This window comes from Tauraco erythrolophus, chromosome 7 (assembly GCF_009769465.1).
Source record: "Tauraco erythrolophus isolate bTauEry1 chromosome 7, bTauEry1.pri, whole genome shotgun sequence".
NCBI lineage: Eukaryota > Metazoa > Chordata > Aves > Musophagiformes > Musophagidae > Tauraco > Tauraco erythrolophus.
In genome coordinates this window covers 54,629,759-54,644,979 of record NC_141471.1, presented here as the reverse complement: position 1 = coordinate 54,644,979, position 15,221 = coordinate 54,629,759, and the positions used below count along the sequence as shown (strand labels likewise).

The following is a 15,221-nucleotide window of genomic DNA, read 5'->3' as shown; positions in this document are numbered from 1 at the left end:
TTTTCATCTGCAAACTGTATACTAAAATATCTAGAAGATGCAGAAAACATACCCAGTCCTTACTTTGCTTCCTTTTTTCTTTAGCAAACAACTTTTTAATATTGGAGAGAGAGTAACAATGCCTCTGAACAGGTGAAAAGTTAAAATTGAAGCCAGGGTTTATATTACTTCGCTATTTACCTTAACTACAGCTGTGTAAGATTTTATGAAGATAATTGCAGAATTCTTACATTTTTAACCACAGACAACCAAACCAATGAGAAAATTTTGACAATTCACAGTTCTCTCCTTTTTTTTAAACAAAATCCTATTCTATTTTTAAAGACTGTATTATTGTAAGACGGAATGCATTTTATATAATAACTATTAATACATACATATATATATATATATATATAAAATGGCAAAATTCTCCATGGTCTGGCTACTGAACTGCTAAAAGTGAAAGAGCTAAATGGCAAATGAATGTTTATCAAAGAGAGATATTTAAAATACCAATGTTTGGAGGAGAAATTTCATGGGCAGCCCTTTTTCCAGCAAGAGTGAATGTGCATAGTGATGACATGGTTGCATCTAATCTTGGGAAAGAAAATAAGGAATTTATAGTGATGTAGTATTTCGGTGAAACAAAAAAAAATCGTATTTTATTTTTCTTGAAGTATTTTTTAGAGCTTTGGCTGATCTATTACAGCCACTTGGAAAACATGATTCCTATGCATGTGATAGGCTGTTAAGATATTTAACTACAGTAATGCAGGGATGAAAGCTCAGTTAACTACGTATATTTTATGTAGTGAGCCCTGAAAATAAGTATAAACTGTGAGAGGAAGCTGTATCATGTTGGATCCAACAGCCTGCCAGAGGTGAGACTGCTACAGCTGTGTTCCTGCAGGTCCAACCAGTAGGGAGGCCATAAATGTATTCCTAGTAGACATGCGCTCACGGAGCCCATATACATCACATTCGCGTATACATGGCTCGACGTACAGATCATAGAGCATGCACATGAACACCACACCAATGGCCTCATCCTGCTCACCTCTCTGAGTGAGTGGGATGCATGTCCGCTAGTGAGAATAGTGAACATCCGTATCCACACATTGTGGATCCCTCCTGTGGCTCAGCTCAGGCACCCAATCAATCCAGTGGCTGGCCCTGGATCCCAGACTCCACAGTTACTGATTCCTGGACACTGGGTGACCGGACAGGGTATTATTTAGGCTCCCTCTCCTGCCATTGTCTGTCTGTGCTCGTTTGTGGGTGTGCAGATGAGATTTCAAGACATAATCTAACACAGTTTAGCTTTCTCCTTGAGTCCCAAAGAGAAGTAGCAAGGACAAACACATGACATCACTTTTCGGAACTCACATTTATTACAATGGAAAGAAATAATCCAAGGAGCTATGACCTTTTCTCTTAATAGGATTTTCGCCTGCCTTTTATGGAAAAAGCTGTGCATTACCACAAGTAAAAGGCACTGCTGGATTGCAGTATGAAAAGGGGGATTTGGAGTATATTCTCCCGTCTTTGGCTATGGAACAGATAAATCGTATATGATTACAGCTGTCCAGGTCGTTTGGAGATGCATCGTTCAAGAACCTTTACTTTTTTAATTTGGGCAAAGTTTCTAGCTTAGATGGCTAAGCTTTTGTTTTATTTTTGTGTTTAAAGAACATAATTTTAGTTTTTAGCATGTGTGTTGCTACACTTTTAGAAGTCTTTCTTACAAAACGAGGGTGAGCAGAAAGTTGATAGATATCCTGTCAGAATATATGAAGTCTCATGACGCCTTTCTAGAGTATAGAATTTAATGGTGAAAAAAATGAATGAAAACCAAAAATTATAGCATCAAGCTATAAACTGAGAGAATCTTAACTCCACCTTTATTGAGTAGGCAATAGCTATCAGTATTTATAAGAGCATATTTCAGTATTAGATATAGCTGCAAATAGTGAGGGGATTTGCTGAAGCTTGCCAAAGGTTGTAGTTATACTATCCTGAGGTCTGGGGCTTCAGCTCTGCTGCAGGGACGCTGACCTTAGCCGTCCTTTCCTACTTGCACAGTGTGCGTGTGTACTCGGACATGCTTGGTGTGCTGCCTTTTGCTTTTGAGTTCTGATGTTTGTGGCAATGGCAGTTTCAAAAGAGATGCTGGGAGAGGAGGGAAGTTGGAATGACAACTGGTGTGTGGTATAAAAATAGCTGAAAGCAATATTAAACAGCATTGCGGATTGCATGAAAAGCTGTAAAATTTAGGAGCTGTCATGATTCTATGGAGCAGGAAAGTGTTTCCATGCAGATAGCACTTTTTCAGTACTATTTTACTTAAATATAAGATTATTTTACCAAACAAATGGTATTATACTCTAAAATGTAGAGTAGTAAAACATATATTTCTTTTCTCAATGTGTGTTTGTGCAATGGGTGTAACAGGGCATTTCTCAAATAGGTTGGAGTCAAGACTGTGTTAGCGGGGATTGTAACTCCATAGCTCACGATTTTAATGAGTTTGAGTTTTGCTGAACTTAAAGGAACAAGATAACTCTGTGCTACTGAAGGGTTTTTTTTTTTCAGTGAATCGATTTTGCTTTGGTCAGGAAATTCAACACTTTCCTGAGCTTTTGACCTGAAACAAGGCAAGACTTTGCAGCCTTGACTGAATTTCAGATAATATTTTTAGGTTCCTTTGAAGCTGAAATTCAAAAGCAAACTCAAGGCATGAACTCCTTGAAGTGAAACAGAGAAAAATGTTTGCATTGAGTCCTTGTGAATCAAAATGGCTTTGTTTCACACAGATCTGGTCATAATATATTTTTAGTATGATAGTGAAAACAACAGTTAGTCTAGAGAGATGGAGAAATACGTGTTCTGGGGCAGAGATGTAGTAGAAACTGTAAACTGAAAATAAACAGGTACAGAAGGAAAAAATTTGAATAAATAAATCTGAAATAACAACTTTAATTCTTATTATCTCTCCGATTATGTAAATCAATTATGCACATTTGCCATTTTAAGATCATGAAATAATTTGCTTTTCAGAATAAGACATTGTTAGGGTAAGGCTCTCCATCTTTCAATGGCACATCAAAACCTCCAAGCTCTGTGTCCACTATCTTGCTATTTGTCAGAGGCTTAAGCTGCCATTCACAGAAAAAGATGTCTCTACTCCACAGTAATTTGTTTCATCCAGCTACAACTGGGTCCCTGGAGCTCAATAGTGAAATAACCAAAAATACTTGGAAGTTATATCTGTCATTGCATGGTAAGTACCCTAGAAATCTGTCAGTTTTGTTTTGGCGAACAGATGCTCAGTGCCCAAGGGAATGCTGTGGCCTGGCAAATATCAAACTAGAGCATCGATTTTATCATTAGACAAGACTAAAACATAAATGAATCTATTTACTTGAAAATAATTATTTACAATGATGAAAAATTCACAAAATTTTTTAAAAATTAATTTTTAGAGTTATAATTAATTAGGGTTATAATTATCATCCTTACCAGCTTTATTGTGTCAGCTTTTTTAATTCCTGGCTAATTAACCTTTACAGCCTACTAAAGGCTGATCTACATGTAGAGTTCTTAGAGCAATATGCTTCCTGGAGTCTTTGAGAACAGGAGCTCATTTTCCTTCTTACTTCTCATCTGCATCATGATCTGGTAACACTGTTCTGCTGCACTTTGCGTGAGTTACACATCTAGTTTTAGGATCTAATGTGCTTTCTGTTGTTTACAGCTTCTGTAAAACAGAGTGGTATAAATTTACAAATCGTGTATCAGGATAAATAATGATCTTTCAAGCTTCTTTGTCTCAGATTTTTAATATATATCTCAATGAATACTTTCTCTAGAATCTGCATGTAAGAGAAACACAATAAAGGACTTACAGAGTTTACCATGACTACGATGTGTCTACCTACCACCTCCTGCATAAGCTTTGTTAGATTTGGGAAAAAGCCAGAAGAACCTAGTTTGATTATATTTGCCTTCTAATGATTTCCAGTAGCAAAAAAGTCCAATTTGCACTTAAAAGATTAATCTTAATTATATCCATGTGTACTCATATGAGAAACAAGTTCTATTTTTCTTTCATTTTGCCTTTGAACAAACATTGTCCTTACTTTTTACAGGTGTACAGCCCACATTCCTTCAACAATACTGAAAAGGAAAGGGTTTGCTTATAAATGTTCAGTTATTCTGTAGGAGGGACTAACACCCAGCTCACAATCTGTTGCCTGTTAGTTCTATAAAAACAGTAGGAGAAATACAACCTTACATAGTCTTGTCACTAGAAGAGGCATTAATTGCATCTGAATATACAGAGGATGCAACTCTGCTGAGAAAGAACATACACAATTTTTACAATTTTAGATTGGCAATGTGTTGTAAGTTTTTTCAAAATGAGTATTTGGAACAATATAGTGATTTTACGTTAATATAGCAGACTTTGACCTCTGAATTCTCTGGCTTTATCTCCTCATAGGTTGTTGTGAATAAATGTTACCCTATATTTTGGAAGATGATTCCAAGTTAGTGAGGAATGGACACTAATCTTCTCTTGAAATGATAAATACATTGTCACTGGAAGTGTAATAGGCATTGATATTATTTTCCAGGGATATTGACCTTCTTCCTAAAATGAGATATTGCTTTAATAATGAGTTTAATAGTATACAGAAATAAACTTTGAATAAGAAACATTGTAGAGGCTGTGATAATTTGAGTTCCTGATTATTGCCAAAATCAGTAATCAGAAACTCAAATTTAATCTGCATAGGCTGTGATCTTCAGGAAGACCTTCATGAATTAATTTAAAATAACTGATTTTCCTGTATTTCCATGAATGAGGAAATGTCTTAAACACTGAACTTTCTACATTTAGAGTCTAGATAGGAAAGGATGACATGTCTTGATATTTTCCTGTCTGCAATTTGGGAAATAGCTCCATAGCGAAAAAGCAAATATATTATTTGGTGAAAATATGCTCTGAACTTTACTTTAGGAAATAAAAGAAAACAAATGGTGTTAATGTATAGTCATCCCAAACATACAAAGTATGATTTTCCACTCCCCCCACTGGAGGCTGGGGAAATTCTGAGAATAACATGGTTATTCTTTGTGATCTCAAATAGATTTGTTAGAAAAGGCAAAGGCCTTGCAGTGTCACAAGCATATAAATCCATTATTTCATTAGGACTCTTAAGTCATGGAGTATGTGTATGGAAGCTTTTTCCTTTCTTAAAGTTTAATAGAGGGAAAGGGAAACTGAGTAAAGAATAGAAAAACACTTTTACAAAAAAAAAAGTGTCTGCTGTGATTAAAAATAAGCAATGTTGCAGGCTGTCTTGTTCAACCTAATCTGAGTGAAATAAGCCAGACTGTACACTAAGAGTAAGGTTGTTTAGGTTCTCATGAATCAGATTCTGTAACTGTGGATGCATAAATGCACTAATTATCCTCAAGAGAATGTACAGACAGCCAGAGTGCCTCCAGGCAGCAGCAAAATAATCTTCTTTACTAGGTAGTCTGAATGTGGAGTGTCATTACTGACAAAATACAGGAAAAAAACATTTAAAGTTTCTACCATCTGACGAAGCAAAAGTGGTGTGTGTCATACTGGGTGCTATTGAAAAGCATTTAAAGGACAATGCAACCATCAGGCACAGTCAGCATAGTTCACAAAGGTAAAGTTCTATCAAACTAACTTAATATCTTTCTACAATAAGGTCACTTGCCTAGTGGATGAAGGTAAGGCAGTGGATGTAGTTTTTCTGAATTTTAGTAAGACTGTCCCTCACAGCATCCTTCTGGACAAGTTGTCTATCTGTGATATGAGCAGGTAGGCAGGATGCTGAGTGAAGAACTGGCTGAACAGAAGTGCGCTCTGGTAAACCAAGAGATCAAACCACATTCTGGGGTCCATTGAACACAGCATAACCAAACGGTCCAAAGAGGTGATTAGCCCACTGTATTGAGTGTTCGTGCAGCCTCACCTCGAGTATTGTGTGCTGTTCTGGGCCCCACCGTTTCAAAAGGACGTTAAGGTACTTGAATGTGTCACGAGAAGGGCAACAAAGCTGGGAAAGGAGCTGGCAGGCATGTTTTCTGAGGAGCGGCTGAGGACTCTGGGTTTACCTAGTTTGAAGAGAAGGCGGCTGAGGGGTGACCTCTTTGCTCTCTCCAGCTTCCTGAGGAGGGAACGTGGAGAGGGAGGTGCTGATCTCTTCTCCCTGGTACACAGACTATCTAATCTAATCTAATCTAATCTAATTGAAAAATAAGGTAACAAACAGAGAGTAATTCCTCCCCCCATAACTTCCATTGCAGCAGAATTGACCTTGCTATACCTAGCAAAACTTCCTTTTAAGGAAACCTTAACATATTAAGTATTTTTCTTCAGTACATTACACTCTTTGATGACTTAAGTCTCAGATCAATGCAGAGAAGACATAATAATTTGATGGTCAGTATTACCAGCTGTAGACTAGAGTTTTGTCATCTGTTCTCAGAAAAAGATGTGAATTCCTGTCATTAAGGGTTTGGTGTTCATAGAAACTGTTTTTGTTTCAAGTACAATATGCAACCTTCGATGTCGAAACCAGAATAGAGTTTCCAGGAGCTGTATGTAAAACCCAACTCTAGGTTGATATAACTCTGCCTCAAGAAAGAACGATCAAATGAAAACATATCCAAGAGGATAAAATTGGAGACAACTGTTTTTCCTAGTACATTGCTAAGGTAATATTCCTATCCTGTTCCTTAAGAACTCTCCTTAGAATTGGAAGAGTAAATTTAATTAAAACAAAAAAAGAAGAAAAAGATAAAAGAAAAAAAAAATAAGGTGCAACTTCCCAAAGAAAGATACTGAGGTGAAATTAAAACTGTCTTTCAAGAAGAGTTGGAGTTTCTCAGGAAAAGCGGAAAGGACATCCTAGATTGCTGCCTAGTAGAAAGCTGAATGATCTGTTTGCATCCAAGAAGCCCAGAGAATGTTTGCTAGCTTGCTGAGGAAAGAATGAGTAGAAGTAATGTGTTTATGCTGGCTGGGCTTTCCTAATGCCAGTTTTTATTCAAACTCTGAAAGAAACCTGCAATTACGAGTTTTCTTTCGCATCCTTTGCTCCCAAGTAAACTACTAAAGTTTGGGTGCATATTAGCATTCATGTCTTCTTTATTAGATGCTTCATTTAGTCTTTTCCTGTGAGATAAAGGGACCAAACACAGTTTATAATCTTTTTTCAGATACAATGATATCAAAAATCATAGTCTGTCCTTTGATGTTTTGGCTCTCCCATTACAGATGTAATTCCTAGAAGCACAGAATATATGTCAAAAGCACATGTTTCTAAGATGTATATAAGCTTACACAGAATGTCCTTCCAAATGGTATTATAAATATTTTCTAAATTAAGTTTTGAGAAATCCCCATTTAAGAACTTTTCGCCATAAATAGTAACAGAAAAAAAAAAATCATAGCCAAGTCTCTGTCACATGTCTAACAAAACATGCCAATTCTTCTTGTTCCATTTAAAATGACTCTGTGTCTCAGAGTAGTTTTACTGAGTTAGTCTTGGATTTGGCTGTTTCCTTAGCATATCTCCTGTCAGTCACTTTCCATTTTGATTTTTAATACACCTGTAGGTGAGTCACTGTTAAATGTCTCCTTTGATGTACAGGATTTAAAGAAGTAGTGCTTGAAGGCTTGACTGGATGGGTCATGCAGACCATAAGTTTTTGTACAGCAGAGGCTGAAGACCCTGAGAGATCTATTGGGCCTTAATTGCCCGATAGCACAACTAGGTCCACTCCCCACCCCATCTGACCATGGGTTTAGGGGGCTCATTGCAGTTTGAACTGGGTCACAATGTCCTGCCCTCGCCTCTCCTGTGGGCAAGCGTGCACCCATCCCTGTCTCCTGCTGTTTTTGGCTAGGCTTCCTGAACGATCCCTACACCTGGCTTATTACCTCACCTTGCCTGATGGTCTCCTGGCCTGTCAACCCTGCCCTGACCCAGCCTGGGGACAGCAACATGGTGGAATGGCACCCTGTCACTGAGGGCACAGCCTGTGCAGGGGTCATCCACAGCTCCCAACTCATCCCCCTTGCAGAACATCTCCTGCTGCTTCCTAAAAAGACTTAATACATGCACAAATGTCCAAAGGTTTGTCTTTTTTTTTTTTTTTTTTTTATTTTTTTACTTTGAATTTTGCATTCTGTTTAGGTTCCAGAGAAGTAGAGGGAGCAATATATTACAGATACCACTTTAACATTCTCAGAGATGCTAGCTTTAAAGCATTGCTACCTCTGCACAGAGTGTTCCTGGATGCTGCAGTGAGTTATGCTGTGCCAGACAAGTGTTTGGCTTTTGCAAGGATTTGAAGATCAAATGGTATTACTCCCAGTGTCAGCCCAGGACATATCCATGTTTGGTTTGTGTGCACATCTACATCACTTGCCACTTTAAATGCTTGGTAAGAAGCAAACATTGTCCTGGGATTCTCCTGCTACTTATCCGTTTCCTTCGCAGAAAACAGACTTCACTCTTAAGCGTCTCTCATCCATGGATCTCCTGCGTGCACATTTTTTTGCAAAGTGGATTTATTGGTCTAGCTACTATATGAGACCATAGAGAGGATCTCCAGATATGGTCACAGAACACAAGATCTTGTCACTAAGTCCTAGGAGGACCACTGGCAACATGAGCAACACCTCAGTTGTCTCTCAAATGAGCTTTCATGTCGCTGCAATTTCTGACTTCACCACTGTCGTCATCTCGGTAGTTTATTTAGAACCAACCATACTAACAGTGCTCTTTGCATGTGACAGTAGGCGTGTCTCCTGTTTAGCATAGCTCATCGTCTTGCATAGCTTACTAAACAGTCCATGGTGAGGAATGGCTTTTGTCCTCTACCAGGCAAGACTCTATTTGAAGAGTAACTTGGATAACAAATGAAAGACTCCACAACCCACCACCAAATCTAGTGCTCAGCTCTGCTCTCATCATTTGTTGAGAGCTCTCATTAACTTCTGTTCAGCTTTATTATAGCCAGGCTAATAACATTTAGTCCTGTCAGCTCTGAACCTTGTTAGCATTAAAAGGAAAAGCAGATCTTTATTAAAAACACCAATTAAAATCTATTTTGAATCAGTAGATTAAAACCTGTTGCTTCCCTCTTCTTTCTTTAGTTCTCTCTTCTTGTTACTTGGATGTTGGTAAGATAACGAGTGAACCTTATAAATTTGCATTTCACGTGCAAACTCTGTAGGAAAAAGCATCCGTCATGTATCTATGTATGTATCTGACTTGTGCATCTCTGTTCATAACTGTTCTTACTATTGATTGCTTTCAGCCTTTGCATGCTCAAAGAGTTCCTTAGAAGTTTTTAAAAATCACTCTGTAAATTTCTTTGTCCCAGTGAAATGATATTACCTTTTTAAACAAATTTCTGATGTTAAATTCAAGTTTCGATTTCTTGTGTCAAATATGTAGTAAAGTATTTAGAAAAGATTTATCATTTCTGTAATGCCAGGCTATCAGACAATTTATGGGGACTTTTAATATAATTAAATAATGGTGATGATTTAATATAACTAAAAGGGAAAATGCCCACTATGTCAGGGTTATGCACCCAGTGCTGATAATGAAAGGACACTTTTAACACTTTTAATTTTTGAAATGTAGTTCTCAATTGTTAAAAGATGGGGGAGGGATGTCAGGCAGGAAGACACAAGATATTAATTTTTTCAAATACTTAGTAAATTTGCTATACTTACAACTTTGATAATTTGAGCTAAGTTGATGGACACATCATATCTGAGTGGGTTTCATACTGTGTTCCAAGCCTATTCAGCCTTTAAGTCCAAAGCAAATTCTTTTCTTTAGCATTTAAATATTCCGTTGTCCTTGTGTGCGTGAGGGTTTACGAAATCCTTTCTACATAATCTTTCTGATCTTAAGGATATAAATATGTTTCTCACATGATTTTCTCCATTGTGAAGATATGGAAGAATCATAAACACTTCTGTGCTCAGAAACTGTATTATGTAAGACATTCTTGTGAAAGAATATTCTGTGCAAAAGACAGGAAGAATGCTGCTTTTTAATACACTTCAAGTGGAAGATACAGCCTAGTTAGACATGTCCTATATTTTGAGATGGCTTGGCACAAAACTGTCTCCCCTTCAGTTGTCCTGTGGGCATTTGTGTGCAGGGCTGCTACAGACCATCCCCTTGACATTTCTGAATATTTGCCAGTGGAACTTGATGTTTTAGTCAGCAGCATCGTGCATGAACAAATCTTGGATTCCAGAATTGGGCCTTCCGCAGAAAGCTGCATCGTGATAGATGCCGCAGAAGGGAACCCGTGCGTGTGCAAGCATCTGATTTTAGTGAGACTGAGCACAGGTTCAGCAGCCCGTATGACTGAATAATTTACACAAGACTGCCAGAACTTGCACTGAATTCCCAGTAACAAATTGAGAATTTCCATAAATAAACTAGGAAACATATGAAGATACTGGGCTGAGTGTCTGTGGGGGAAAGCTGGCATTTTAAGGTGTACAGGGAGGCTTTGCAATGCCTGTTAGCCTTGTTCATGGAAGACAGATTGTTTGAATTATATGAAAGAGGAATGAGAAATAATACTGGAAACCCAAGCTGCTGAGTTTTGAAAACATGAGAGAGGAGCTTTCATTAGGGCAAAATATGAGTTGCTCCCATTTTCCCCCCTACTCATGTGTTTTAGATGATTTGGCTCGTTTGGGTTGATTGAGGACAGCTGCTGTGGGATGCACTAATACGGATGAGGAGCTCTGTAGGAAGGTGAATTGTGAAGTTACTCTGAGGAAGGTGAGTTGAGAGAAATAGTAAGAGTGATTTTAACAAAGTTGCTGGGTTTGCAGAGCCTGATGCTGGGGAAAATGTTTATGAACCTAACAGTGACGGCAGGAGGAGCGACGAGAAAAGGGCGATCGGCTCTTTTAGAACTGCTATTACAGAGTAAGTTTTGCATTAGATTCTATAAGAAAATGGAGTGGAGTTTCTCACCCTTCTCGCTCATCCTCTTGGGAGCTGTTGTTTGGGTGTCCCTGATGAAGACTGTGGGCTTTTGAATTGCTCCTTGAGGACCTCTGCTTTAAGACGCTGTATTTGTGACCTGATTTAAGTAAATTACATCCTAGAAGGTGAATAATACTGTGTTCAATCTTGGTAGCCTGGATGTGTGCCTGAGCAATGCTAATCTTGGAGTAATAGGGGAAAAAAGTGAGCTAGAATTTCTGAAATCTCTAGCAGGAGGCTTTTCTCTTTTTTGCTTTTAGCATTCTCTGAGAAAACACTTTCAACAGCTGATAGTTCTCAGCCAGTAATGCCGGTATCAATTTATTCTTCTCTTTTCCCACACTCTGTATCTGAACTAATCAAATGTTCATATTCGATACATGCTCTGCAGAACCTCATTTCTGGAATGTTTGTCTCTTTGCTGTTGAGAATAGAGATTCTCAAAGTCTGTTTATAAAGAAACTACTTTTGTTTACAGAAGTCTTTTAAAAGGATCATATAATCAATATGCTAGCGTCCTAAAGAGGCTAACATCTTTTTCTAGTAATGCTTTTCAAAGGGAATGGTATCATAACTTATAATAGTCTTTGTGGATTCATCTTCTGTTATGTATTACATGTTTCAAAGGATTTAACATAATGCATTTATTTTCTAAGGTTGCATGTTATTGTTAAATTATTTCTTTTTTTATTAAAATGTAATTTCCAATTTAGGACAAGTTGTTTTGATTTAGTTTGAGATCTTCACATAATTTTTCATGTGAAACATGTAAGCCCCAAATTGCTTCATTTTTGAGCTGTTACTGCAAAACTGGTAAAACAAAAGCTTTGTACTCTGTGTTGTTTGTTTTTTGGGTGGGTTTTTTTTTTTAGTTTGGGGATGTTGCATTTTTTTGGTATTGTACTCCAATATTTATATTTTTTAAAAATAGCTTGTAGTTAGTTGCAGTGGCATAAGATATAGTTACTTCTGCTGCTACTGATTTATTATCTGCTGAGCTGAGAACTGCTCTGCACCAGGTGTTTATGAAATACAGAATGTGTTATAAATTGGAAGCTACTTGCATTTTTATTGTGAGTAAATGGATGGAGTCTGTGTTCAGGACAAAAAGCGCTGCAGCTCAAAAATGAACAATAGCATCAGTACTATTTGGTGAAGGTTAAGTGAAGAAAATGAGCATTAGGATGCAAAGCGGGATATGAATAATCAACCAGTAGTAATTATGCTTAAATGAAAATTCAGCTGGAAAGGGCTCAATCAGATAATGTGTGTGAGAGAGAGAGTTTAAGGGCTGAAACTGGGCTTCAGTTTTTACCTGTTTGTACAATTGGACTGTTTATATGTAGCTTTGAATTAGAATTGAGTGTCATGAGTTTTTTTAAGCTAAATTTCTAGTAGGTGGGGAAATTTATTTGGAGTCCAGTGCAATAACAACATGAAGTCAGGGTGTAATTCAGAGCATTTTCAATCCCTTAATGTGATGACCTGGTTAACACATTTAAAACTGACCAAACAACATGCCTGAATTGCAGCCTGCGTTTGGGTGGGACAGCTCAGGTATTAAATGAGTTTTTTGCAGGCAATTGTAACCTGTGCTCTGTTGTTATTCTGAATGCACAACTAAATATTGTTTCCAGGGGACAGTTGAAAAAGAGCATGTAATTAAGAATGGATAACTTTAAAACTGCTCATGTATGCTGAAAAATCAGAAGTCAGAATTAATCATAGCCTGAAAAGGACTCTGCATGTAAAGACTTCAAAATTAATTAGCTTTTTCTTCAACTCTTCCATTAAGACAATCTAGCATATTGCTTAATTCAATGTTAAAACACTTTAATTGCAAAAAAAGCATTAAGGTACTGATATTAAAATCCCATTGGCAGCCATTAGAAAGACAAAAACACATTTTGAAGTCGCTCTGTAATTCTGGCGTTCTCAGACATGTGAGAGAATAAAGTTAATTCAAAGATCAACTGTAAAGATGCACAGTAGTCAAAGTAATGAGAACTTCAGATATACATGCAAATGTGTTTATCTCTCCACATGTAATTTTTTTAAACACATATTTTTTTAAAAAATTTAAAATAGGGGAACGTACTAGTTTTTTTAATTATGCTTCCCATGAAAAGGGCAGTATGTGCCAATGGATAACCAAACATTATCTAGGGCTTGTAGCATTCCTATGTACATTTCCTAGTGCAGAAAGATTTGATAAATTCTGTATCTGTAATGAATAATCCCATATGTGGAAGGCAGTATGATCAATGTGATAGGAATGTAGACTGAGAATTAACATACTTAGCTTTAGCTGTTTTTGTTAGCATTTCCCAGTGATGTAATTTTGGGGCAAGTTATTTCTCTTCCTCACTCGTGTGGGTTTTTCTTGGTTTATTATTTTTTTCCCCTCATTTACACGATGGGAATAATGATGATCTTTTTAATTGCTTTGAGACTTATGAAAAACTTTACAAGCAGAAGACCTATTTGAAAAAATGATAAGAAAGCTTGCCAAAGAAAAAAAAAATCTCTTTTCATTCCAAAAGTTTAATGAGAACAGTTGATTGATGTAAAATCAAACCCTCATTTATCATCTACCACACTGGAAACATACTAAATGTTGGTGAGCTAAAGTTTTAATTCAAAACCTTATTTTGAAAAAGTAAAGTATTCAAGAAAATTATGAAACTGTTCCTTTGTTTCCCGTAACACCACAATTTTTCCTGGAAGGGAGGAAGATCTTCCAAAAACTACTAGTGATCTCCATTTAATCCCTCATAATGTGTTAGGTTTTATGAACTTGTTGTACAAATGTGCAAGGTACTCATACTGCACTCCCCTGTGCTTCTCCCTGTGTATATGACTGAAGAAGAAGCATATAAGAAGTCTTTGCGTGGCCAAGATAATCTGTTGGAGAAAGCAGAGGCTTTGCAATCAACTCTGTGTTGTATCCCAGGTATAAGACTAGTGGTCAGTTACCCCAAAGTGTCTGAGAATTGAATTTCCAAGCTTGCTTTAGCATGAACCACTCATCTTTTCTGGAATGTAGCCTTGAAAATGCAAAATGATACCGAGCAATTCAAACCTCATCCTGAGGTGGAGGAGAAGCAGTGGAGCCCTTCTGCAGTGGGCTATTTAAGGTAGAAACCTGCTGAGTCTTCTTAAGCAAACTTCCCCTGCAAGGTACCATTACTTCACTGGAGCTGACCCTTTGAGGTAGCTTAGTCACTTTTGTCCAGGTTTGTTGGGAATGTGCTTGTGTTTTGTGTCTGAAAGCAGTGGAAGAGACTATTGCATTGTACCTCTGCTGATGAGGTTTAAGGCTGATCATCTCTCAGGCCTGGCTGGCAATTCTGAAAGAGTGTAGTAGTATTCTTTGTCATAAGCTGAAGCCATGGTTAAGTGTTGCACTTGTGAAAGAAAATGGAGAACAAGGATAAGGAAAGCCAAAATACTGTAATTGATGCAAAGGGTAATGCAACATGGCAGCTCAAATTCTTACTGCTTTGTTTGCTCTATAACAGTGTTTCATGTGGTTTGTGTGGGGTAAATAGGCATTTTTGATTAAGTAGAGTGAAACCCTGAGATACTTCTTGTGCTTTGTATGCTGTAATTTGCCTTAATAACTAGTATTACAATGCTTATCCTTACAAAAGAAAGGTGTATGGCTCCAGTAGTAAAGAAGCATAGAGAATAATTGTTGTCAGTCCTCTTATGACACTTTTCTGTGGACAATATATATTCCAGATGGTATTTTTTGATACAGCTTGGTTCTTGTTTTGGGATACTACCTTTCTCAAGCACCATTATATTCATTATTCCAGTATAGTCAAGCTCCTTTACAGTGGGAATTTTTGGCAAATCTACATGCCTTTTGTTGAAATCAGTTGTCCACATTGACCCGTTTCAGTCAGGAACAAGAGCTGTGATGTTTCTTTGTAGTCTTAAAGTGGTAGGTTTTGAGTTTTATTCTTGTTTCCAATATGCTGTAATTTAAATGAGAGACAAAGCAGGGGCAACTTGTAAGACCAAAATCCATTAGCAGAAGTAGGAGTTCAGTATTGATCATTTTTCATATTGTTTTAAAATCTCAGCTTAGGTTAGATGACTAATAGTTATCTTGGTTAGATGAGTCTTTTAGCAGAAGTAATGCCAGGTTACTGA

The 15,221-nt window shown here is 37.3% G+C and overlaps 1 protein-coding gene across 1 annotated transcript in view; it reads left to right on the top strand.

Annotated features, from left to right (window-relative positions):
• The window catches only part of CNTNAP2 (contactin associated protein 2), a 1,148,354-nt gene that overhangs the window by 757,325 nt on the left and 375,808 nt on the right, over positions 1–15,221 (top strand). The window lies entirely within an intron of this gene.